The sequence below is a fragment of the Myotis myotis genome, unplaced genomic scaffold, assembly GCF_014108235.1.
Source record: "Myotis myotis isolate mMyoMyo1 unplaced genomic scaffold, mMyoMyo1.p scaffold_m19_p_9, whole genome shotgun sequence".
NCBI classification, from domain to species: Eukaryota; Metazoa; Chordata; class Mammalia; order Chiroptera; family Vespertilionidae; genus Myotis; species Myotis myotis.
The window spans coordinates 65224604-65251162 of record NW_023416401.1 but is presented as its reverse complement, the minus strand read 5'-3'; the positions used below and the strand labels follow the sequence as shown (position 1 = coordinate 65251162).

Sequence of the window (26559 nt, the reverse complement as noted above, 5' to 3'; positions counted from 1 at the left end):
CACACACACACACACACACACACACCCACTGACATGTGTGATACCTATAACATGGAGTCCCCCAGACTGTAAAACTGGTAGAAAACTCCGATGATAAAATCTGCTCCCCCCACGTGATATCAGCCACGGTCCACACTTCTTCAGCTCTCTCAAGAGTTGCCTGGGAACCAGACAGTTATCACTGGGTTGTAATAGCAACCACACAGTGGTTTCAAGATGGAAGTGCTATGAGAGTGCTAATTGTTTTTGGGGTGTGGGGGCGGCGCTCTGTATTCAGAGGGTGGCTCGCTAAGTGCGATCCCCGAGAACCGCAGCAGCCGCGTCACCTGCGAACTTGTCGGAAACGCTCATTTCGGAGCCTCACGCCAGACTTCCGGCCGCAGCAGCCCAGCGGCGGGGTCCGGCCGTCTGCGCCCTAAGGAGACGCTCCAGGTGAGGCTGCAGGCGCGGGAGGTGCTGGACCGCCGACCTCCCTGCAGCCTTTCCGCTCAGCGGCCCTCGCCCGGCGGCATCACCCCGAGCATTTTTAGAAACGCAGCTGCCCCGGCGGCACCTACACCCGCTGAGTCAGAACCGCACAGAAGCACGAGCCCCAGGACTTTGGAGCCGGAGACCCCCCCGGTCTTCACGATCCTGTGATGTAACGGGGCGCTCTCCGCCCGCAAGGAGAAACCCGCCGGCCCGACTGCAGAAAAGGTGCCATCGCCTGACAACCCCCCACCCGCTCAGCCCCATGCCCCGCGGCTGCTCGATTAGCCTCCTCGCGCGCCGACCCCGCTCGAGAGAGGGGCGCCGGGAGGGGGAGACTCCGGGCGCGCGCTCTGCATTCCAGGTGGGTCCCCGGGAGCAGGTGTGCCGGGGAGGGACGGGCCGGGGGCCACGTCCACGCCGGGGAGGGAGATGCAAGGCGCAGGGGATCCGGCGCGGGGCGGGCGGGGCGAGAGGCCGGGGATGCCCGGCGGCGGGTGCCGGGGCGCGGGGGCCGCCTCTCCCCTGGGGGGCGCCGGAGGGCGGGGGTCAGGGGCGGGGAGGAGGTGGGCCCCGGCGGGCGCGGGGGCGGGCGACTTCCCGGCTCCCCGCCCCCGGCCCGCCCCTCCGCGGCGCCATTTTGCAGCGGCTGCTGCGGGGACCAGAGGCAGCAGCGGCGGGCACTGCGGCGGGAGGCACGCGGCGACGGGAGCCCCGCGAGCTGCAGCCAGGTGAGCGCCGGCCGCCGCGCCCCCCTCCCAGCCCGCGGGCGGCGCCTGCCGGGCCCGGCCGGGCCGCGAGGTGCCCGCAGCGTCCACGAGGCCGGCCTGGCACGGCCCCCGCGCGCTGTCACCGGCCCCGCGGCGCGGCCTGCGCGCCCCCACCCCGGCCAGTCGCCGCGGGGCCCGCGGGTGTCCGGCGACCTCCGGCCCCCGCCGGGCCCGGCCGGACCCCCGGACGCTGACCGCGGGAGCCGCAGCGCACGGGGCCTCAGGCCGCGCCGCGGGGAGTCCGGTGGGGGTTCCCCCCGGCGCTGGGCTGGCGCCGCAGCCGCCTGCTCCCCGGCCCTCGGTCCTCGGTCCTCGGCCCTCGGCCCGAGCGTCCCGGGGTCGCTTTCCCCTCGCTCCGCCGCGGGAGGTGCGTGCGGGCCCCCGGCGCCCCTGCGGGAATCGGGGTCATCGAGAGGGGCGCCGAGCGGCGGGGCTGGGGGTGCCTCCTGTTCCATGTTTGCTTTCTTGTCTCCTACAAAGGCTGCGCCAAGTAATTTTAGAAGCAGCTGCTGCGACCCCAGGCCCTTCCCGCTGGCCTGTCCCACCCTGGGGTCGCGGGTTCCCCTGGCTGCCACCATGCTGCAAAGAGAAACTGACATCAAAGTGTGACCACTTCAAGGGTGCAGAATTTCCTCCTCCCTTTGACTTTCTGTGTCCCCTCGGATGGGTAGCTGTCAGGAAGTGGGCCTGCAGGCTGGGGGTTTGAAGCATGACTGATGGGAAATTCTTGATGATCAGGGCAAAGGGTAAATGAGGGCAACTGCAGGTGGAAGAAAGGCACCCAAGGGATTTCCCAGGCGTTAGCAGTAGCTGCTACTTTTACTCTGGGAGCCGGGAGGGGGAAGATGCTGTCCCTGCTGACATTGGAGTCATCCGTGTGCAGAGAAGGCCGGGGATGTGGGACGGGGAGTCCCGAGTCGGTCGGCTTTGAGCTGTCATTAGTTGGCCATGTGACCTCCCTCCGCCAGCTTCTTCCTCTTTAAAGCCACAGGCTGGAACCTGGGGCATCTGGAGCATTTAAATTATGTTTTTGCATTTGAATGCTGTTAGGCAGGGGGCCTCACCATTTCCCGTTGTTGTCTACGCCAGCCCTCCACCTTCTCACTTGACTTTGTCCTCCTATAGCCCCTGAAGGTGTTTGACTCTGGTGGGATTTATAAAGGGCCTTTCAGCTCAAAAATTCGGTGCTGGGTTATTGTAGCCTCTGTCAGGATCACTTGTGAACCTATCACTCCTGGCCTCTTTTCACTCATCCGAAATGTAATAGCTTTTGGGCACCGACCTTTTAAAAGGCCAGCGGTGGGCATGCACCGTGTAAGCCCTCATGGCACACCTGCTAGATAAAGGGATGTGTCCATCACCTGTTTCGCCTGACGGCCTGAGCACGAGCTCTCTGCGTTTTAGCCTATTTCCTTTGCTAAAATGGCTTCTTCCTTTGAATACCAGGGCATTTTTCTTTTGGCCTCTTTGCTTGGAATGGGGAGTGATTTTTTTTTTTTTAAACTAGCTATTTCAATAACTTTTCATATTGACAGTCTTTTTTATTTCAGATGGTTCAGTGGCAGTTTTGTTTTCTGACCGTGACCCAGGTAATTACGCTGAGGTTTAATGTCTGTTAAGGTGTTTCAAAGATGCTCATGAAAGTCCCTGGCTGGAATACGGGAGAGGGTTTTGACAGGGTTTATGCTACCCTCCCTGTGCTGTTTGTGTAGTAAAGGCTAGTGGACTTAGCATTGTTATCAGGAGGGGGACCTGGCCCTGAGCAGGTCTGCCTAGGGCGGTAGCATGTGGTTTCTTGACTTTGTGCAGGAAAGATTTCACAACACAACTCCAGGTGATTTTTAGAGGACGTTTATTAAAGCTGGGGACAGTGACACAAGGAAGGGCCTAGGACAGAAGGAGCAACAGGAGAGAGAGACTAGGCAGGGAAATGAGCCTAAGCTGGCCTACTTTGGCTAAGAAGTCAGAAAAACGGGGGCCTTGGGGACAGGGGGTTAGCTGCTGCTGCCTATTGCTCCCTGGTTGCAAGCCTCAATGGGGTCCCTTAGAGTTTGGGAGATGCATGCCTGTGGGGGGAAGAGAAAGGCTCCTGCATGCTCCTGGGAGGAAGTGCGAGCCTTAGGACCTTCCCTTGGGATCTTCCTTTTGAGGTTTTTGTTTTAAATATATTTTTTTATTGATTTCAGAGAAGGAAGAGGGAGAGAGATAGAAACATCAATGATGAGAGAATCATTGATTGGCTACCTTCTGCGTGCCCCACACTGGAGATTGAGCCAGCAATCCGGGCATGTGCCCAGACTGGGAATCGAACTATGACTTCCAGGTTCATAGGTAGATGCTCAACTAGTGCACCACACTGGCTGGGCCATTTTGAGGGTTTTTAAAGACTGGGCATTTAGGGGAGGATCTAAATAGAATATTCATCAGTTGTATGCTGATGTGGCAAAATGAGATTTATTCCCTTAACTTCACCTGTCCTTCGATTTCTGCTCATCTGTCTCCTGAATAGGGTGATTTAAAGCTATTTACTCTCTGGTTGTGGAGAGGTGTAAACCTTTTACTCTTAAGTGTCCTTGGTTATAGAAGAAAGGATTTTGCGATTTACTAGATGGCTGTAAACTGCTTGGCCATTTAACTATCAATCTCAGTTTCCCTGTTCCCACTTGTCCTGGCTTACTAGCCGGTCTCAGCATTGCAGAAATGAATTAGATGGCCCAGGAGTGAGCTCATGTGTAAGGAGTAAGCCCCATCAATCCATAACGCTAATTTGGTGCCAGGTGCTGTTGATCAAATCATTGTTGATAACATTCAATCTTTTGCCCTCAAGGAACCTAAGGTCTAGTAACTAGACTCTAGTTTGTTGGATTTTGGAAATCCTGAGTTGGCTATTGTCAACTTCAGGATCTCTAAAGACAAACCTGAGATCCATTTAGGGACTGATTTCTGGCACCACTGGTACCTTAAGGAATTTTCCCATTTTGCTTAAGGGAATTAAAAATCAGCAGTTATAATTTGCAGTTATATAGTGCTTTTTAAAAACGTATTTTTTAAAAAAATTTCTCTTAGGCTTTAAAAATTTAAACATTTTACAGTTCTTCCATGACCTGTTTCCAGGCCTTGCTTATAAAGCTCCCAACACACTAATCTCAAAGCCGGATAACCTCATTAATTCATTTTCACACCCTGCTGTTCTTCCAGTTATTCTCTCTCCTCAGAGGGCCCCCGTGTCTGGGCTTTCTTTTATCCTTTTGCTAGGGAACATTGCTGCTCCAGGTTAAGCTGTGCATTACTGCCACGGGTTTTCTACAAGCCTTTTGTGTGCGTATGGCACTTCATTTTCTCCCTGGCTTTGCTATTAGTAGCCTGTTATTTATCACAGGTTCTAGATCAGCCGTGGGCAAACTACGGCAAAAAACTAAAAAAAAAAAAAAGACCGTACCCTTTTATGTAATGATATTTACTTTGAATTTATATTAGTTCACACAAACACTCCATCCATGCTTTTGTTCCGGCCTCCGGCCCAGTTTAAGAACCCATTGTGGCCCTCGAGTCAAAAAGTTTGCCCACCCCTGTTCTAGATTGTTGGCTCTCCAATAATTGAGGTCTGCTTGCAGCTTATACTTTTCATAGGCCTTTCACACATTTAATGCATTTATTGAGAGACTGCTGTGTGACTGGCGGTGTTTTGGGTACTCTGGATGCTGCATGGAGATGCCCTGCCCACATGGAGCGCACACACTGGTGGGGAGGAAGACAGTGAGACTATGTGCTCTGAAATAGAATCTGTCAGGATTGGGGGTATTGAGTAGTATTGGGGTGGGAGCTGAACTTTTAGGAAGGGTAGACCGGGAAGGCCTGAGTCATCCTTGAGTGAAAATGTGGAGGAAGTGTGTCATCGTTGGAGGAAGAGCATATCCAGTGAGGAAGACAGCAACTACAAAGGCCCTGAGGCAGGAGGAAGACGGTATTTAGTTTTGAGGTCAGAGAGACAATGGGAGTGGGATCATGTAAGGCCACGTGGAACATGCAAAGGCCTGTGGATTTTACTTTGTTTGAAAGGGAAGCGGGGGCCGTTGGAGAGTTTTGAGTAGAGGAGCGATGTGCACTGACTTAGCTTTTAACAGGACATGCTGATGGTTGCTGTGTAAGAACAGACTGAAGACCAGGAGGGCTGTTCTGGGAGGTGAGTGGCACCAGGTGTCTGACCCATGGGGTCAGACCAAACCTGGGTTCAGCAACCTCGGTACTTGAATTCTGGCTAGGAAAGAATTCAGAGCCAGGACCCAAACTGTAAGAGAACATTTATTTGGTAAATCTGAGGTAGAAGAAGTAATTGCTAAAAGAAATGGGCTTAGGAACTGAGTGATTGAGGTAAAGGAAGCGCCCTTAGAGCTTGGGAGTGAGGAAGCTAATGGTGGCTTGCCTGAGGTAGGGAGAGGGAAGGAAAAGGCAGGAGCATGCGTCTGTGAGGGAGAGCCCTCTAGGGCAGTGGTTCTCAACCTTCCTAATGCCGTGACCCTTTAATACAGTTCCTCATGTTGTGGTGACCCCCCATTTCATTGTTACAAATTGAACATAATTAAAGCATAGTGATTAATCACAAAAACAATATGTAATTATATATGTGCTTTCTGATGGTCTTAGGCGACCCCTGTGAAAGGGTCGTTCGACCCCCCGAAGGGGTCGCGACCCACAGGTTGAGAACCGCTGCTCTAGGTCTTCCTACCTAAGGCTTATAGGGGTGGAGATTTTAGAGGCGGTGCCAGGGGAAGATCTCAGTAGAACATTCAGCAGTTTTCCAGGTGTGTCCTTTCTGGGTTGTCATCTCCATGGATTGATTGGTTGGTGCCAGGGGAGTCATTATTCAGTGCATCTGGTCCTGATGTCAGCCCTGACTGCTTTTGTTGCTTATCTGGTCTTGGAGCTGAAATGCAACAGATGCATAGATATTATCTCTAGGGAGGACAGGGTGGGGGTTGGGGCCTCCCGTACAGTTGTACAATTGATTTCTAGGCACCTTGGGCTTTCCACCCTGCCTTCCTTATCTGCTCATGTCTAATTGCCTGCAACACAGCTACTGCAGGGCTGAGGTTGGTGAGTCAGATCTGGAAGGTTGGGGATTGGGGATGGAAGGTAGTGAGAAGTAATCTGCTTCTGAGGTGGGTCTGAGGAGATTGCTGATGGACCAGATGTAGGGAGTGAGAAAGAGAGTTGAGGGCAATACCAGAGTTTCTTACCTGAGCACCTAGCACTCAGATGCTCATGGAGCAGATTTATTTATTTATTTATTATTTATTTCAGAGAGGGAGGGAGGGAGGGAGGAAAGGAGAAAGGGAGAGAGAGACACCAATTTGCTCTTCCACCCACTTAGGCATTCATTGGTTGATTCTTGTATGTGTCCTGACTGGGGATTGAACCCATAACTGTGATATATTGGGACAACGCTCTGACTAACTGAGCTTCCTGGCCAGGGCCGTGGAGCAGTTTTAGGGCATGTAAGTTGTCATGCCAATCTGTCATACCCAAATTCAAGTGGTAAAAGAGGGGCAGATGTGTTGGGGAGGTCCTTTTCCATGGAAATGTAAGTCTTCTTGGGAAGGTCTTACTGCATTTTGTCTTAATTTTTGCTCCTGACCTTAGGTAATTCCTTGACTTTAGGTTTAAAGTGTGGCCTCTAAGTCCCTCTATAAAAATTTACTCCACGGAGAGTTCTTTCTACTCATTTACTCATTAACCATTTCTTGTACTATTTAGTGGTGTTACATGTTATGTAGGCTTAGAATCAAAAGATGGCAGAAAAAGCAAAAATCTGGATTTATCAAAAATGACCCTTGACAAGTGCCTAAATCCCAGGAAGTGTGGTAGACATGATTTGCAAATATACTTTATAAAGAAATACCTAAGTATTCAGGTGTAATGAATGCAGTAGTAAACTGTATAATTTCAGAGGATCCTAATTAGGACTTAAACCAAGTGTTCTCACTGCCATGAACATTTCAGAGGCGGTGTAGCTCACCGTCTCTTCCTATTTGCCATCATTTTGACTCAAAATTTTCCTTATTCATTGTTTCTTCTCTGCAGTCTCAATGAGTTCTTCAGTTTCCTCCTTTAGTAGGGAAGAACCTCCGATTGCCTGGCTGCCCCAAACCATAGCTTTCTCTGATGGGTGATCAGGAAAACCTTCTTCATTCATGGTCTCTTTCCATAGTGTCTCCCGAAGCAGCTGATCCCGCAGGCTTTCATGTTTCAGTTGTCCTGGGGCATCTCAACAAGCGCCTAGTAGAGGCTCATCCAACTAGAAGGCCACCTCTTTCATATGTATGTGAATCTCACAGAGTTGAATCTCCACATCTTCTAAGTTGAATATGAGAGCAGTTTAAAAGATGTACTTTTCCTCCCTAGGAGCCTCGTCAAGCAAGAGAGGGGACCTAAGAAAGACTAGACAATCCTATATGATAGGGCCAGTGCAGTAAGGATGGTGCCAGTGGGTATCAGCTATGTTCTGGGCACCTGAGGTCAGCATTGTTTTTGTCCTAACAGTTGGCAGGCAAGGTGGTTCTGGTCTGCATTTTATCAGGGAAGGAACAGAGCTTGGTTAACTTCTCTAAGTTAACTCCTGGGTCTTGAATTCTGCTCTTAATGCTCCAGTAATCCATGGCGCCCTCAATGATAGAATGCTATTCCCAGGTCTTGTCTGGGTTTTTAAATTCCTATTGGCATACAAGAGGGCAGAGAAGCTAGCATTAATCAGGTGGGTGCCGGGTGCTTTGCTGGCACGTGCTGTGTCCCTGAAGTTGTTTAATCAGAGCAGTTATTACTGTTACCATTTGACAGCTGAGGGTGCTGAAATTAGGTGGGAGAACAACCCCTTGCCCAAGGTTATAGTGCTGCAAGTGGCAGAATCAGAATTTGACTCCAGGCTGCTTGGATTGTCAAGCTCCAAATTAGACTTTAATCATGCTGTCTGTGCCTTTATGTTCCAGGATGCTTTTCTTTTTTTTTTCATTTTAAAAAAATAATTCCTTGTTGTTGAAAGTATTACATATATCCCCCCCCCCCCCCTCCGCTTCTCCCCCATCCCCAGGATGCTTTTCGAGAACTTGGGACTGAAGGTAGAGGTGGGCTGGGGAAGGTGGCATTCCAGATGGAAGGAGCAGCATGAGCAGAGGTGGAGAGGGCTTGGCTGTGTCAGGATGCTTGGAGGGAGGCCGAGGATATGGTGAGTGGGAAGGGTGTACAGAGCGTATAGTTCCTTTGACACTATATTGTGGGGCTTAAATTTTGTCTGGAAGGCCCCGGAGAGCTTTCTCGAAGGGCGTGTGACCGATTAAGATGTGGGTTGTAGAAAACTCTGGAACAGCTTGAAGGGTACATTGGGAGGAGACTGAGGACCCTTCTCTCCTTCTCCTGTCTTCCTCTTATCCCATCTGTCGTTCATTCCTGGCTACGGTGTTTGCCTCTCTGCACCCTGGCTCGAGTCCTTTGTTCCTCCATTTAGTTCCCCGATTTGTTCCTGGAAGAACCTTCCACAGCCTTCCTCCCCAGCACATTCACTTCCTTCACATTGGTCTTGCTTTGAGGTGGCTTTTCCTTGATCAAGCAAACAACCACACCACACCGAGGCCTGCTTTAATTCAGCCTGCCTTAACTTTTTCATTCTGGGCTATCACTTCCCAGGGAGAGGACTTGGCATTACAACTCCTTGGCTGGTGGTCTCTCCATTTCTGATGGAAAGCACTGTTGGAAACTGCATTTCTCATACATTCCACAGTAGTTGGGGTTTTAGCCTCAAATGCGGTTTGTCTTTCTTGTCCTCTCTGCAATGCTGGCTCAAATCCTTTGCTCTCTCCAAAGGCAAATCACCTGGCAGGGGGTGCAACCTCTTCCTTGTCTAACAAGATGGATCTCAAAGGAGAGCTTCTTATTCAGAAGGTTTGGGTGGGGCTTGGTAATTTGCATTTCTAACTGTTCCCAGGTGATGAGGATGCTGCTGGTGAGAAAACCCCCAGCATCTGTTTTTGTAAGTCAGGTTTCATTGGAACACAGCCACACCCATTCAAGAGACCATTTGCCCTGCCAGCCTAAAGTATTTGCTATTTGGCCTTTTATAGAAAAAGTTTGCTGCCAGGGCACGTGGCTCAGTGGTTGAGAGTTGACCTATGAACCAGGAGGTCACAGTTTGATTCCCAGTCAGGGCACATGCCTGGGTTGCATGCTCGATTCCCAGTGTTGGGTGTGCAAGAGGCAGCCAATCAATGATTCTCTCTTATCATTGATGTTTCTCTCTCTCTCTCTCCCTCTCTGAAATCAGTACAAATATATTTTTTAAAATTTGCATTTTTTGGTTATAAGGTGCAAATATTCTATGCTTTGAATTCAAATCTGTCAGTCTTTTTTCCCCCCCTTGATTATAATATTCACCTATATTTCGTTTACTTTTTTTTTAAATCCTCACCTGAGGACATGTGGGGGGAGGGGGAGGGGGAGAGAGAGAGAGAGACAGAGAAACATTCCCAACTGAGGATCAACCCCTCAACGCAGGCATGCGCTCTGACCAGGTATCGAGCGATGACCTCCTGGTTCATAAGTTGACGCTCAACCACTGAGCCAGGCCAGTTGGGTAGTTTTTTTTAAAAAAAAAATAGGCTACAATCAATCTGTTTGTATATGAAGTAAGGATTTTTTTCATCCTCTACATTTATTCCATCACCATTTATTCAGTGTCACACTTTTCTTACTCACTTAAAATAGCACCTTTAGATCTGTCATGGGACTTATTGTTTTATTTCATTTATCTGCCTGCTCCTTTGCCATGTCTTTGCAGTTTTTGTCATTATAATCACTTTCTAGTAGGCTTTACTAACTGACAGTGCCTATGCTCAATTCCCCTCTTCCCCCCAGTATTTTTCAGTTTAAGGTTTCAAAATAACTTAATGGGTAATTTCATTAAATGTTTAAGTTCTTTTGGGGAGACATCATCTTTATAATAAATTATTTGGTCACAAGCAAATCTTTTGACTTACTAGTATGCAGGTTTGTTTTTTTTTAATCCTCACCTGAGGATATGCTTTTATTGATTTTAGAGAGAGAGGAAGGGAGAGGGGGAAAGAGAGAGAAACATAGATGTGAGAGAGAAACATTGATAGTTGCCTCCCTGTATGTATCCTGTTTTGGCCCCAACTGGGGATTGAACCTGCAACCTAGGTTATGTGCCCTGATCAGGAATCGAACCCGCAGCCCTTCAGTGCATGGGACAATGCTGTCACCAACAATGTTCCAGTCAACTGAGCCACACCAGCCCAGGGCTGTGCAGGTCTTTTATGTCTCTCATTTTTCTAGATTTCTTTTCCTAATATATGGTTTACAGGTTACTTGTTTATTGCTCTTTATTTAAGAACGTTTGCTATTTAGAGTGAGATGGTTTCCCTTTGGTCCTCCCTTCCTGCCACATATACTATTTTCTAACTGTATTATTCAGAGTAGTTGTGCTAGCAAAATCTGTGTCCTCATAAAATAAAAATTTATTTCTTGCTCACATTTTTCTAGGTGGTTCCTCCCCACTAAGTGATGAGTTGGGAAACTAAGCTCCTTCCGTCTTATAGCACAACTGACTGTGGAATTTTGTGCATGGAAGATGTTTTTATGGGCCAAGCTTAGAAGTAGTGGTATTTGCCCCGGTCTGTTGGCCCCATCCAAGGGAAATTGAGTTATTTTGTGTGCCCATGAGGAAAATGAAATAGCACTGTCTCCTATGCCACCTAACTAAGCTCTGTTTCTGTTTTTCAGTTGATTCTCTTGAGTTTCTTAGTAATCATAATAGCTGCAAATAATCACTTTTTTTTTCTTATACAGTTCTTATAATTTCAGAGTACTTACAGAAAAGGTTTAAATGTGACAGTCAATTTTTTTGGAATACCATATTGTATATAATCTTTAATGATATTGAAGAATATCCTATTTTTAATATCCTTTTCACTAAATTACAGTATTATACATGGTGTTTTTGAATGAACAAACCTTGTCACCTTGATATTGACCCTGACATTTTGTATACCACAGAAATTTTTGATAGTGTCTGTCCCTGTTATTGTGGTAATTTTCCAAGTAAGTCCAGTTTTCCTGCTGATTTTAGGGTGACCTCAAATTTCTTGCCAGGAAGAATTATATGAGTTATATCTTTCCTTTGGGTTCATCCCAAGGGCTTCTATTTTCTAGCCACGCTGTCATCTTTTGTGACTGGGATTCTGACCCACAGTCTTTTGAAAGTGTTCTTTCCCTCACAAGTTTTGTGGGTTATTTTTTCTCTTCCTTTATTTATTTTTTTTTTATCCCTGTGAAGATAAACTGAACATGCTAGCAATACCGATTTTGCCCTTTCTGTTCAAGTTCTCCTTTTTACACCTGCTTCCTGACACCCAGTGTGAGCTCGGGCCCTGCATGTCCCCATTTTGAATGGTTGCTGCAAAGTGCGGTGTTTGCCCCCTCATCTCCTGAGTTCCCAGTTGGATCTGCTCTAGATGATACCAGCAGGGGCCCTGAGTGTGGGGGAGCAGGAAGTCACATGGGGTAGGGAATTTATTACTTCAATTAACAACAGCAACAACAACAACCACCACAACAACCACAACAAGCACCACAACCACAAACCCCACAAAAAAACCACAGACATGGGGTTCAATTTACTTTTTCTGGTGTTTAGTTCAATGCCTAGGGCAGGGGTGAGCAACCCCTGGCACGCGCGCCAAACATGGCACGCCAGTAACTTTTGCTGGCACGCGAAACCCTCTCTTATAATCTTCCATTTACATTTTTTTTCTTAATATCGACTTTTTTATTTTTCAGATAAATTCAGTGTAGGTGCATCTTAGATAAATAAATAATTTTACATAACAAGTTATCTTAAAGACCATAGACATGGATTGACGAGAGGGGGAGAGCAATTTCTATGCCTCTGCCTTAACTCTCCCTGCCTTCCTAGATCCGACCAGTGTTTTGGTTTCATCCACATACGCTTGTGAATCTTTGTTCTCAGTGATGAATTTTGTTAAGTCCCGTAATAGGAGTAGCCTGACGGATGAAAGTAGTAGCTCGTGCATATCTCTGAAGGTCACGAAATATAAACCTGATGTAAAATCTCTGTCATCAGTGATGCAGCAGCAAAAGTCCCACTGATAATATCAAACGGAGTCATAAAGTTTTCTGCCGGACTATCAGTGTACATGTATACATTAAAAATAAATGTATTTTTCATCATCATAGACTGTGTTTTTGTCGCTCGAATGAATTTTCTTATTTCTTCGAGATTCTTCACATACGTACACCTTAAGAGATACCAAGTAGGCGTAACATGTTCTCAAAAAATTAGGGTTGGCACGCAGAAGAATTTTGAGTCAGAGATTTTGCTGGTTTTGGCACGCACTCACAAAAAGGTTGCCCACCCCTGGCCTAGGGTAATGCTTCAGAGTAGCTTCAACTCTTTTTCAATTTCTGTTTTCAACTCTGAGCTCTTGTGCTTACTGTTTTATTTCCTGAATAGGTGCTGGCAAAGTCCTAAATTGTACTTCCCAGGCTTGTTTGTTTTTTTAATATATTTTTATTGACTTCAGGGGGGAAGGGAGAGGTAGAGAGAAACATCAATAATGAGAATCATTGATCTGCTGCCCCCTGCACGCCCCCTACTGGGGATTGAGCCCACAACCTGAGCATGTGCCCTGACTGAGAATCGAACCAAGACTTGGTCCTAGGTCGGCGCTCAATCACTGACCCACACTGGCAGATGGGCTCGTGATACAGAATAACATTGAAAAGAACAAAGCTTTATTGATACGCTGTAGTTGTTTTTAGTATATTCGCTAAGTTCTGTAATCATCACACTAATTTCAGAACGTTTTTTTTTTTTTTTAATATATTTTATTGATTTTTTACAGAGAGGAAGGGAGAGAGATAGAGAGTTAGAAACATCGATGAGAGAGAAACATTGATCAGCTGCCTCCTGCACATCCCCCACTGGGGAAGTGCCTGCAACCCAGGTACATGCCCTTGACCGGAATCGAACCTGGGACCTTTCAGTCCGCAGGCCGACGCTCTATCCGCTGAGCCAAACCGGCTTTGGCTTCAGAACGTTTTTATTGCCCCCAAAAGAAACCCCGTACCTAATAGCAGTCATTTCTCATTTTTCCCTCCCCTCTGTCTCTGGCAATCGCAACTCTATGCTATTTCTATGGATTTGCATTATCTGGACATTTTATATAAATAGAATCAGTATCTGTGATCTCTTTTTGACTGGCTTTTTACTTAGCATCATGTGCTTATTATGATTTATCCATGTTGTAATATGTAACAGTACTACATTGTGAACTTGAAGATTTTTCACATCATGATCCCCGTAAATGGGAACTTTAATTGGGATGGCCTGGAAGTTGGGCGCTGTTACTCTAAAACAGCGGTTCTCAACCTGTGGGTCGCGACCCCTTTGGCGGTCGAACGACCCTTTCACAGGGGTCGCGTAAGACCATCCTGCATATCAGATATTTACATTACGATTCATAACAGTGGCAACATTACAGCTATGAAGTAGCAACGAAAATAATTTTATGGTTGGGTCACAACGTGAGGAACTGTACTTAAAGGGCCAGAAGGTTGAGAACCACTGCAACAGTCAGAAAGGGAGGCGAGGTGTCATTTACAAGCTTTCCACTCAAGTGGATACTTTTTGTGTTTAGAGCTTTTCCTTTTGGGCATAGATGTCCTTTCTGTGTTGGTAGAGCTCTTGTGCCTTAATTTCTTATTTATGTGTTCCAGTAGAACTAAAAAATAAAATTTGCATCAAACTCAGAGAATAGTCTTTAGTGACTCTTTCTAATTATGTCTTTTAGGCTTTTTTTTCAAAAAGAAAAAAAAGAAGGGCTTTCCTTTGTGTTCCAGGTTTCTGAAATACTTGTCCTAACTAGACGTTAGGGCTTAATAGTCTGAGGTTGTGGATGGGAAACCTAATTTGTGTTGCACACCACAGGGAGTAGGCACTAATACCCTCCTTGCATTTCCTGGCAGTATTGTTCTCTCCACAGTTCCTAATAAGAAATGAGATGGGTCCTGGCCGGTGTGTTGGTTAGAACGTCATCCTGTGCACCAAAGGGTTGAGGGTCTGATTCCTAGTTAGGGCACATAATCTGGTTGCGTGTTCTATCCCTGGTGGGGGTGGGTGCAGCGGGTCAGCCGATGGGTTGCTGGTTTTCTCTCACATCTATGTTTCTCTGTCTCTCTCTTTGCCTACCTCTCTATCTAATTTAAATAAAGAAACCCGTGTCCTCTGGTGAGGATAAAAAAAGAAATGAGATGGGTCCGGATTCTGGTTCTCCAGCTACCTCCCACTGAGTGGAGCCTCTGCTCCCTGTCTCTATCCCCCACTGCCCTCGGAGGGTGGAACTTCCGGATTTCTAAACCCTTCGTGTTTTTTCTCCCACCCACCTTTCTTGAACCCTGTTCTCAGGTAGGGTGCTGGGTCAGACACTGGGGCACAGTCTGGGAGAAGTTGCCTCCCTGGAGCTTTGGCGTGTCCATCTCCAGGTCTTCCCTGGTTCTGAGTTCAAAGTTCTGACATCCAGTCACTTTAGCCTGGTTGTCATCTGATCCTGAGCACTCCTAGACATTTTGGAAAGGTTTTAGGAAGTTTGGGTTGAGCATACATAAAATAAGCTTCTCATCGTAGTTGCACTCAGCAGTGTTTGTTCACACGCCAAGAAACAGTTTATTAAGGGGAACATGGAACCGTTATGTTAGCAGGGTTTAACTTGACTACCACGGATAATTGTCATTGGTTTGCATGTTTAACTTGGCCATTTCGCCAGGAATATAAATCAGGTATTACTCCTAGATCTTCAGGTAATTAGGAAGATTGGTGCAGCCCCCACTTTTCTTGAATTAAATGTTTCCTCTAGCCCTGGCCGGTTTGACTCAGTGGATAGAGTGTCGGCCTGTGGACTGAAGGGTCCCAGGTTCGATTCCGGTCAAGGGCATGTACCTTGGTTGCGGGCACATTCCCAGTGGGGAGTGTGCAGGAGGCAGCTGATTGATGTTTCTCTCTCATTGATGTTTCTAACTCTCTATCCCTCTCCCTTCCTCTCTGTAAAAAATCAATAAAATATATTAAAAAAAAAAACACCAAGAAATAAACAACATTTCCTGCTTAAAAAAAAAAATGTTTCCTCTACGTGCCCCAAATGGGGATCGAACCTGCAACCCAGGTATGCACCCTGATTGGGATTTGGGCACAAAATACTCTTGGTGTATGGGATGATGCTCCACTAACTGAACACCTGGCTGGGGCATTGTTACCCTTAATATTAGGTGTCTCGCTTGCCTGGCTTGCCAGATATAACTGGAGATGTTCTTTTTTCCCCCCACTTAGTAACAAATTATGACCTTCTCCATGTCACTAGATAGTATACTATAGAATGGCTTTATAGAATTTTATCATCAAGTATTTTACTGTTACATTTTAGCCATTTCTCACTTGTTTTACAAGTAAGGTGAATATAACTAGGCTCATCTATTTTCTTAGAGCAATGATTTTATTGAATATGCAGTTTTAAAAGGATGGCCGCTCATCATTTTTAAATTATTTTGACCAAAAACATCTAGCTGAAAATGATGGCGAGTATTTCTCTGATCTTGGAACAGGGCGGGACTTTCACAGCATAAAAGTGATAGGAGAAATTGTGAAAAGATAATTAGATTTAACATCAGAGAGATTTTAAAAGTGTCTTTTATTTCAAGTGGTATAAACAGAATGGCAAAGCAGTCATTTGCTTTTTCTGGGGAAAATGTTTGCAACATGACAAGGGTTAATGTCCTTAATTTACAAGGAGCTCTAACAAATGAATAAGAAAAGGCCAAACCTGCTGGAAAATGGACAAAAGGCACACATGGTTCATAAGAGAACTTATACACAGGGATCAAAGAAATCAGGACTGAAACCAGATACCATTCTTTTTATGCCACATTTGTAAAAGTTAAATAATCTAGGAAAGGCAAGTGAGGTGAACATAGTTTTCTTCTCTTGGGCTTTCTTTGTTAATTTGTCTGTTTTACAATTAGGAATAGGGAAGGTTTCCTGTTTTCTGTGTTTTACTGAAAAGGTTAGGGAATAACGACAGCGAATTTGAGCCTGGCACCTTTTTTGAGCATAGTTCTTTGCTTTTATAATTTTCTCTATTTGTATGTTACTTGTTTAGGTTTTCAAAAAAGTTTTCATTTAAAAAATTGCCCATTTCACCAACATTTTCAGGTACATTCATGTGCTCCTTTTGCAACTCCTTTAAAAAGTACAAATAAAATAAGAAAAAAAAGACCCCCCCCCCCCCAAATTAAAAGTACAAGCTAAATGTAAAAGCATGCTGAGTACATAGCATTTTTATTGGCCCTTGTTTTCAGATGTTCTTTGTGATATTCAGGTATCATTTTAATTTTTATTGAAAAGGTTTTTGTGTTTAAAATCAGGCGTTGGGGTTTTGTTAGCTTTCTTTGGAATCTACTGGATTGATGTAGTGAGTTAGCCGCTTAGAGTTCCTGGGCTGTGCGTGGTATTGGCTCTGGGGTTAAATTCTTCCTGCTTCAGAAGTGTCAGTGTTACCCTTTTTAAGGAAATGATAAAAGACAAAGACTAGACTTCTATATTTTTCTAAAACATTTTTAATTCTGAAATTCACCTGAATTTTTTAGTGACTATTTTTCTCTCTATGAAATAAAAATTTGGGAATCACCACATATAGCATTTTGAAAATCCCAATGAACAAACAGCAGAAGCACTGTGAACAGTTTTTGTAAGTTCCCAGTGGCCTTTCTGGGGGAAAGTCAGGCGTCTTTGTGCTCCAAGTGAGGTTCCTCTGACCTGCTCATGGGGCCTGGCCTTTGACCTCAGCCCCGCAGCCCTGTGCGTGAGGGCAGGTGTTCATGCTTCCGAGTGTGGTGGGGTGTATGAAGGGCGGGGTGTTCCAGTGGTGCTGTGACGCAAGTTCACGGATGCTCACTGATGACGCAGGCTTGTTTTTGTTGCGTGACCCTTCCTGCTTAGGTCTTTCCTCAAAAATAAATTTGCGTTCCAATATTAGAACTTCTGACTTAATTCTGTGTTTTGGTCTGTGATAGTTTGGTCGGTGGAGTTTGAAAGCCAGTTCTTCCAAATACTCATCTTACCAATCAGCTTTAAGAAATATTTTCCAAAAATACATTTTCATGGTCTGTGAGTTTTACTTATCTTTTCAGAATTTTCCCATGATTTGTAGCTAAAATGACATTTGGTAGATTTGCAGCTTTGCCTTCACGGAAACTTAAAAAAAAAATTAACATGGTTTTTTCAGCTCTTTAAAGGACTTACAAAGGAAGCATACGCATGTTGGAGAAGAATCCTAACTGGTCAGAATTGTATAAAGCAAATTTCATTATACCCCCTAGACTTCAAGGTGGTTTGATGTTTATCCTTTCTAACCCTTTTCTCTGTCCACAAATATGTACTATATAATTATACTTTTAATAAAAGTGGGATTATACTACACGTGTGCAACTTGTATTTTTGAAAGAACAATATATATGATTAGAGTTTATGTAATGAAAAAATAAGTTGTTCTTCCAAAGCTTTTCATTACTTTTTTTCATGTTCTTTCCATTATTCCCAATCCTCACTAATGGATGTTGCTTTTGTGCCTCCCTCTGACTCTGTAATTTTTATTTTTATTTAAAAAAAATATATATTTTATTGATTTTTTTACAGAGAGGAAGGGAGAGGGATAGAGACTTAGAAACATCCATGAGAGAGAAACATCGATCAGCTGCCTCCTGCACACCCCCTACTGGGTGTGTGCCCGCAACCAAGGTACATGCCCTTGACCAGAATTGAACCTGGGACTCTTCAGTCCACAGGCCGACGCTCTAGCCACTGAGCCAAACTGGTCAGGGCTCTGTAATTTTTAATAGACATAGCTTAAAATAGATTGTTGGTTACCAGTAATTTGTTTTGGGAAATAAGTTTATTTATTTATTTTGCCTCACATGCAAAAATATGTTTTAGAGAAAAACAGAATTTCTCCATTCATATTCTAATCACTCAAACTTACTAGTAATATTTTTTGTCCCAAACAGTGAAAGGTTAATGTTTAGTGTCTGAAGTTAATTAAAAAATTAACAGGATCACTGGAGGTTCATTAAAGGCTGGGCTGCTACAAGTGTGATGCCTTTTACGTGCATATTGACTTTGGGGTCATTGATGAATGGTGATGCTCACTCTCCCAAAACAAACAGTGGAGGTGAAAGATTCACAGCTTAAGTATTTTCTAATGAGAAATGTGTTGGTATCTGGCTAAACTATCACTACCTCATGCGGTTTTATTTTAATTGATTTTTGGGGAAAGGAAGGGAGGGAGGGAGGGAGGGAGGGAGGGAGAAGGAGAGAGAGAGATAGAGAGAGAGAGAGAAACATTGATCTGTTGCCTCCTGCACTCACCCGACCAGGTAATCAAACCTTTTGGTGTATGGGGATGCGCCAACCAACTGAGTCACCTGGCCATGGCTCTGGGTTTTCGTAAAATTGTGAAATATATGCATAGGTGCAAGTATGTATAAATACATTCATTTAATAAACAATAAAAGGAGCCTGTGTACCTAGTAATAGCCCAACTTAAATAGAATGTGACCTGCGTTTATGGAAGCACCCTCCAGTGTATTATTTAAAAGAAGGTGGTTTTTGAATAATTAAATCTTTGATTTCTCCACAAATGCAGTATCTCCAGTTCATTCTAGGGGAGGCATGGGGGCATTGTAGAGGTAAAATGAGAGGCAAGGGGTCTCACGCTGCGATGCCGTATCTCTTGTAAGTTCTGAGGCCTTGACGAGGAGCCCTTACCCCGCTTGAGTTTCTTACCTATAAAGTGTGGGCCCAGTGGTTCCCAGGTTGTGGAAGAAAGTTCTTAAAAAGTTTGTTTTGTTTTTTTAAATCAAAACCCTGTTCTAGAGAATATGGAATTAAAAAATTATCAAAGAAAATGCCTTGGCTGGTGTGGCTCAGTTGGTAGGAGCGCTGTCTCATCCTGTACACCGAAAGGTTGAGGGTTCAGTTCCCTGGCTGGGCACATACCTAGGTTGCCAGTTTTGTCTCCGGCCCCAGCCTGGGCATGTACAGGAGGCAACCGATCAGTGTTTCTCTCCGACGTTGATGTTTCTCTCTCTCTCTTCCTTCCCAGTGCTCTAAAAATCAATGAAAATGTTCTCAGGTGAGGCTGAGAGGAAAAAATTGTCAAGGAAGAAAGCCCAAGTGAGCACAAAATTGCTTTTTCCAGATGTTTTAAAATACCATCTTCCCAAATATTTGTGCAGATGGAGAGTTGATTTTTAAGGGACTGAAGGTGCAGTCTGATCCTGCCCAGGGATGGGCTGGGCCTTGGAAATACTCCTTAGAAGCGAAGAAGTAACAGCAGGTTCCAGGAGTGAGAAGTGGATGCCATTCATGCGGTGTGCCTCCTGCTGTGTTTGCTATTACTCTTTATTTATCATCTGTTTCTTTTCTGGCCAGGTCTTAACTCTGCTCATCGGGACTCCCTGTCTGGTTCCGAGCTTGGACCTCGACAGCACAAGGAAATGGAGCTCAGCGGCGTGTAATGGAAAGCACATGGACAGGTCCACGTCCTGGCGTTTAGGTGCGTCTGAAATACAATCTTTGTCGTGCTGTGTTTCATGAGAGAGTTGTGCGGACAGCTCGTAGCCTTGTAGTGTTAGAGCTCCTCTGTGCTTGACCTCACCCTTTGCATGTCAGCAACAGTCTAAGTGTAGTTCTGGGAATAATAGTTAGGTCAGTGCTAATGATAAGGTAATGGACTTCTTTAGGCCACATTCCACATAGATTAAACTAGAAAATAAGTAGGCACAGCCTTGCCACTTACATTAATAACAAGGTAGGAGGTAAGTCTTTTTGTTTTACATGTTTTTGAGTTTGTTTGTTTTTATCAGCAAACACTTGAGTACCTACTGTTGTTGGTGCTCTTGGTCAGGGTCATATGTATGAACCCTGGGTGTAAAGACATTTAAGACCTGTTCCCTTACTCTCTCTCTCAAGCATTCTGCAGTTTAAGCAATGAGGCTAAGCATGTATGCGTTACCAAGGAGCATTCCTTGTTTCCCCTTCTTTCCGCCTACCCTCTCCTGCTACCAAAGATTGATGGGCATTTTGGTTATTTTAATTTTTTTTTCTATCTTAAACAATACAACAGTGACATTTCTTGTACATATTTTGTTCATAATAAATTCCTGGCAGTAAAATTGTTGGGCATAGTGCAGAAGGTCCTTCAGTTTTTAATTTTTGTTGTTAATCCTTACTCCAGGGTATTTTTTCCATCTTTTTTTAAAAGAGTGGCAATAGAAAGAGAGAGAGAGAGAGAGAGAGAGAAACATTGATTGGTTGCCTTCTGCATACCCTCCAACTGGGGCTGGGTTTGAACCTGGGAGTCGAACCCAAGACTCTTCAGTCCATGGGGTGACATTCTAACCACTGAGCTGCACCGGCCAGGGCTTCAGTTTTTTTAAATTCTGTTAGATATTGGTACTCTTCTGCTGAGAAGTTGCAAGAACTTGCACTCTTACTGATAAACATTTTTTTCACTTGGTATTGTCAAAACTAAATTTATTCAGTGTCGTGGGTGTAAAATATCGTTAATGGTATTCTTATTTTAATTTACATACAATAAAATTCACTGTTTAGGTGTATAACTGTAAGAGCTTTCACAAATGCTTAGAGGGGATCATTCTTTTTTAAAAATGTTTACTTTCATTTTCTAATGAAATTGTCTTTGTTATTTAAAAAAAATAACTAGAACCTAGGAACTTCCAAAAATTAAGAAGAAAATATCCTCGATGTCAACACCTAATGACACCATTGTGATTATTTTTGCATATTTGTTGTAGTTTGTGAATGCCCCCCCACGTCCCGCGTGGTTCAGGGTTCGGGCTTTGGAAGAGGGGCCGCACGCAAATGAAAGAGATAAGACAAGAAATAATAATTTGGAAATTGGGGGGTCAGGCGGGAGCCCATCCCAGGAGGAAGGACTCCGCTTGGGCTCAGGCCTTGCCGTCCTCTTACTCAGTTTGGGATACACCTCTAGCCCTTAGGCAGGCAAGTTCCAGTAACAGACAATCTTATCCCTAAGGATTTACGTGACTATCTGGTGGGGAAGCTGCTTCGGCTACCACTGTCTGGACTGAACAGTGGGTGCCTAGCCCTGACCTAAGCCAGAGCTCAAGGGTCACCAGCATTCCGGGCTCCTTGTCCACACCTCTCTGCTAGAGAAGACAATAGGTGGCTTCCCGCATCGTTTTTTTGTTTTGTAGCCTTTTTCCCCCCTAAGCCATCACCATCAGATTGTATGTGTTACATTCTAAAAGTAATATTTATTAGTGATTAGGGAAGTGAGGGATACCCGCAAAATAAGTGCTATCCCAGTTTCACTCACCACCCTTATATTTCAACGTACACATTTTTCTCTGCCGTGTTGTTTCATAGAGCTACTTCCTCACATTCCCGGTGGTCTGTGGTGGTCTCTTGTCAAACGGACGTGCCAGGACAAGCTCAGGTTTAACATATTCAGACCTTGACATTACTTGTCTTGTCAAGCCCACATCCTTACTTATTTCTGAAGGGGGCACTCTTTTTTTTTTTTTTTTTTAAATATATTTTATTGATTTTTTACAGAGAGGAAGGGAGAGAGATAGAGAGTTAGAAACATCGATGAGAGAGAATCATCGATCAGCTGCCTCCTGCACATCTCCCACTGGGGATATGCCCGCAACCCAGGTACATGCCTTTGACCGGAATCGAACCTGGGACCTCTCAGTCTGCAGGCCGACGCTCTATCCACTGAGCCAAACCGGTTTCGGCTGAAGGGGGCACTCTTGTTCTTTTCTTAGAGGTCCTCTTTGACACCAAGTTTTTTTTTTTTTTTTTTTTTTAAATATATATTTTATTGATTTTCTACAGAGAGGAAGAGAGAGGGATAGAGAGTTAGAAACATCGATGAGAGAGAAACATCGATCAGCTGCCTCCTGCACACTTCCTACTGGGAATGTGCCCGCAACCAAGGTACATGCCCTTGACCGGAATCGAACCTGGGACGTTTCAGTCTGCAGGCCGACGCTCTATCCACTGAGCCAAACCGGTTAGGGCCCAAGTTTTTGATTTGTTTTTGTGTCTTCTTTTTTTTTGACATCACTCCCTCTGTTCATCCCCTTTTCTTTGTCACTTCCATCATCCCAGTTGCCAAGATTCTTGTACTTGGATTAACACACAAGCTTCTTCTTTTTTTAAAAAAATATATTTTATTGATTTTTTACAGAGAAGGGAGAGGGATAGAGAGCTAGAAACATCCATGAGAGAGATCGATCAGCTGCCTCCTGCATGCCCCCCCACTGGGGATGTGCCCACAACCAAGGTACATGCCCTTGACCGGAATCGAACCCGGGACCCCCCAGTCCACAGGCCGACGCTCTATCCACTGAGCCAAACCGGTTTGGCAACACACAAGCTTCTTGATCTTCCATTTTAAGATTATTCAGCGGTGGGCTCCTTCTGCTCTCTTCTTCTGCCCAGAAACCCAGGTTTCCTAAAGTTGTGTTTACATTGGACGTTTGAGAGTCTTTTGACCCTGCAAGGGGTTTTCTTCCTCCACCTCCCACAGCTGCTGGGGGTTGGCTGTGTTTATGTCCTAAAGACATGCCCTACTCCTACCTGTCTCTGGACTCCATGGTTGCCTCCCACTTGGGACTCTCCACCCTTTGAGCCTGACTTGAGGTTTCACTTCCCCAAAGTCATTTCTGACCATTTCAAGCCCTGTTGAGTTCCTTTTACTCTGAGCTCTCACGCACAGCTCGGTAATGATGATGTTTCTGTAATTCATTAGTTGCCCCAGTCTGTCCAGTCAGATGGTAAATTGGCTTCACGTGTATGCCATTTCCACCTCATTGTTTCGACTATTGTGGCAGTGCAGGAAACTGGCTGAGTGATTGGCTTATCCCATTTTCTTGGACACTATCAGTACAGGTTCCAGCAAATTAAGCTCTTATTAAACAGAAAAGAGAAGGCTTGGTAGGAGGTCACGGTCCGATTCCTAGTCAGGGCACATGCCTGGTTGCGGGCTTGATCCCCATTGTGGGACGTGCAGGAGGCAGTGGATCAGTGATTCTCGCTCATCAATGATGTTTCTATCTCTCTCTACCTCTCCCTTCCTCTCTGAAATCAATAAAAAAAAAATGTATATAAAGGAGAATACCAGCTCTGCCCAGTGCCTGTAGCCTTTAGACCAGAGTGCCTGGTTCAGGCTCATTTTAGAAGTTGATCCACATATGAGCGGGACTTGGATATAAACTGGATCAAAAACTTTGAGGATTGAGGAGAAATTTCTATTTTAGCAGCAGATTTCTGAGAGGCTGTCTGGTAATTCCGGTGTTTTTGGTTTGTGGACTGTGTGCTATTGACGTCAATGTCCCTCTCATTACTAAGCATGTTATAAAAGTGCTGCGTTGTTTGCAGTTGGATCAGTAGCAACAAGAGAATTAAATATTTGCAGGAAAACTTGAGTTTTCAAAACCCTATGTAAACACTGATGATTTCAGAGCTTATATAAGAAGCTAAGGAAGGAAGGGTTGTGTAATGGTTACTATGAAAGTGATTCTAAGCATATTAGAACAACTCCAGTTGGACAGTTTTTTTTTAAGATACGTTTAAAAACCTGTGTTAGTGTTGGATAAACTGTCTGAATTGTTTGCCGGCTTTCTGTTTGGTATGGGAAAATCTCATCAATAAACCTGTTCTAGTCCTTCTATGATAATTCTTTTTATGTGCAGGGATTACTTTGTTTTAGGTTTGCCTACAGAATCAGAGCCTGCCGGGTGGTCGTTATAAAGGCCCTCTTGATCTGAGTCGTGTTCACCCTGGGATGGACGCTGTGTTTATTTAGATTTCTTGGTGCCGGTTTTTTTTTTTTTTTTTTTTTTTTTTTATATATTTTATTGATTTTTTACAGAGAGGAAGGGAGAGAGATAGAGAGTCAGAAACATCGATGAGAGAGAAACATCCATCAGCTGCCTCCAGCACATCTCCTACTGGGGATGTGCCCGCAACCCAGGTACATGCCCTTGACCGGAATCGAACCTGGGACCTTTCAGTCCGCAGGCCGACACTCTATCCACTGAGCCAAACCGGTTTCGGCCTTGGTGCCGGTTTTGAGCTTCCAGAGAAGAGCTCCAGCTCCGTTATGACCTTTCAGTTTGTGCTTGTGAGCATGTGGAGCTTCACTTTGGCCCTCCTCAGACCTGGCTCCTTCCCTCCCTCCTTCCCCCAGTGCTGCGATGTGAGAAATTAGGTTATGGCACCTGCTCCCCTCCGTCAGTGCGTGCTGCACAGCCGCTTGTGTAGGATAGTAATGTAGCGTTTGTTCTGATGTTTGCATTAAAATATATGGCCATCCCTGTGTGGTATGTGTGTTTGTGAAGCCAGAGTGTCAGAACGTGTTCTTTGGATGGAGTCTGAGCATGATTACCATGGTTGTGTACACTGAGATAGCATTTACTGTTCTCTTTTCCTGGTAGCCACTCTTTTTGGACCCGCGCTGTCCAATACAAGCATAGTGGGAGTCACTTATGTAATTTTCTTGTTCTTTTTGATTGCTGTTGGTCATCAGTAAAACCATCCACCACAGGCTAGATGGCAGACCCATGTGATAGGACTGGGCAGGAAGCAGTGGTTTGTTGAGGTTGGATGTGCAATCTGCATGTGGTACAAGATGCAGCATCTGGTGATGCTGTTCACTAATGTTGCAAATACTAGAGGCCCGGTACATGAATTCGTGCATGGGCGGGGTCCCTTGGCCTTGCTGGCGATTGGGGGGTGGGACCACGGGAGGCTGGCTGGCTGCCCTGATGGGGCTATGAGGCCGGCTGGCTGGGGGGAGGGGCTGCACAAGGTTGGCTGTGGGAGTGTACTGACCACCAGGGGGCAGCTCCTGCATTGAGCGTCTGCCCCCTGGTGGTCAGTGCACATCATAGTGACAGGTCAACCAGTCATTTGGTGGTTCGGTTGCTTAGGCTTTTATATATATAGACTAGAAGCCCAATGCACGAAATTTGTGCAAGGGCCTTGGTCCCAGCCCCTGCTGGCCCGCCCACCCGCGGCTGGGGGCCTCTGCCGCCTCTGCCTTGGCCCCTACCTGCTGCGGCTTTGTCCAGGAGGAAGGACGTCCGGAAAGACGTCTGGTCTAATTAGCATATTATGCTTTTATTATTATAGACTAGAGGCCCAGTGCACAAAGTTTTTGCATGGGGCGGGGGGTCCCTCAGCCTGGCCTGTACCCTCTGGCAGTCAGACATCCCTCTTGCAATTCCGGACCGCTGGCTCCTAACTGCTTGCCTGCCTGATCGCCCCTAACCACTCGCCTGCCTGCCTCCCTCATCGCCCCTAACCGCCTCTGCCTTGGCCCCAACCTCTGTGGCTTTGTCCGGAAGGATGTCCGGAAGGTAATTCGGCTGTCCGGTCTAATTAGCATATTACGCTTTTATTATTATAGATGGTTCATAGAAGGATAGTGTGCAGAAGTATTTCTCCTCTTATGTCTGGGCTTTTGTGCTTTTTCCAAAATCACCAGCCTTTCCACATAGCATAGAAATTGCTCTCGGTGTCAGATGCTGCAGCAGAGGATGCAGTATCAGCTGCAGGAGGATTGCTTCTTTCTGGAACAACACTTGGATAGAAGATTCCAACAGGAGGAATTCTTTGCATAGATCTTGAATGCGTGAATGAAACATTTGTCTATAGCTTGTCTACCTTTGCTTCCAGTAGCTGGAATTTGGCATCAATAAGTTTGGCCAAGTTATCCGTCATAACTTGTAAAGAGAAGATCTTCCCTGCCAGTTGCTTCTGGAATATCTTTGAATCAGAGTCAAGATCGCTTGCGCATCATTACGTTCCCCACTTTTCTTCCATTTTGTTCTTGCCTCTCATTGAACAAGTTCTTCTGTAGCAGTTTCCTCCATTGCCACTTCTTGTCCTGGGACACCTAGGTATGATGCTTGGTCCTTTGGTCCCTGTGCCTGCTCTAGCCATAGGGCAGGAGGCTTGGTGTGTGCTGGGGCAGGAGGTGGTTCCGCATGCTGCGGGTCTGCTGGATGGGAGTTTATCTGGAGGACTGCTTGTTTGGGCTGCATTGGTTCAGACCTCCTGCGCTGCGATTGTTTATTCCACATATGTAATATCCTAGTAGCTATATTAAATAAGGTAGAAAGATGCAGCTAA

At 45.5% G+C, this 26559-nt stretch overlaps 1 protein-coding gene across 4 annotated transcripts in view; it reads left to right on the top strand.

Moving 5' to 3' along the window:
• Nucleotides 1-354: 354 nt before the first annotated feature.
• The window catches only part of SLC23A2 (solute carrier family 23 member 2), a 128351-nt gene continuing 102146 nt past the window's right edge, over nt 355-26559 (top strand). For 2 of the 4 annotated variants that reach the window (XM_036321638.1, XM_036321634.1), the window contains exons 1-2: nt 1082-1199; nt 19801-19924. The gene's annotated coding sequence lies outside the window, so the exon portion shown is untranslated. Of the gene's footprint in view, nt 833-1081; nt 1200-19800; nt 19925-26559 lie in introns of those variants that run through there. The other 2 variants (XM_036321636.1, XM_036321635.1) reach the window with 2 other exon arrangements.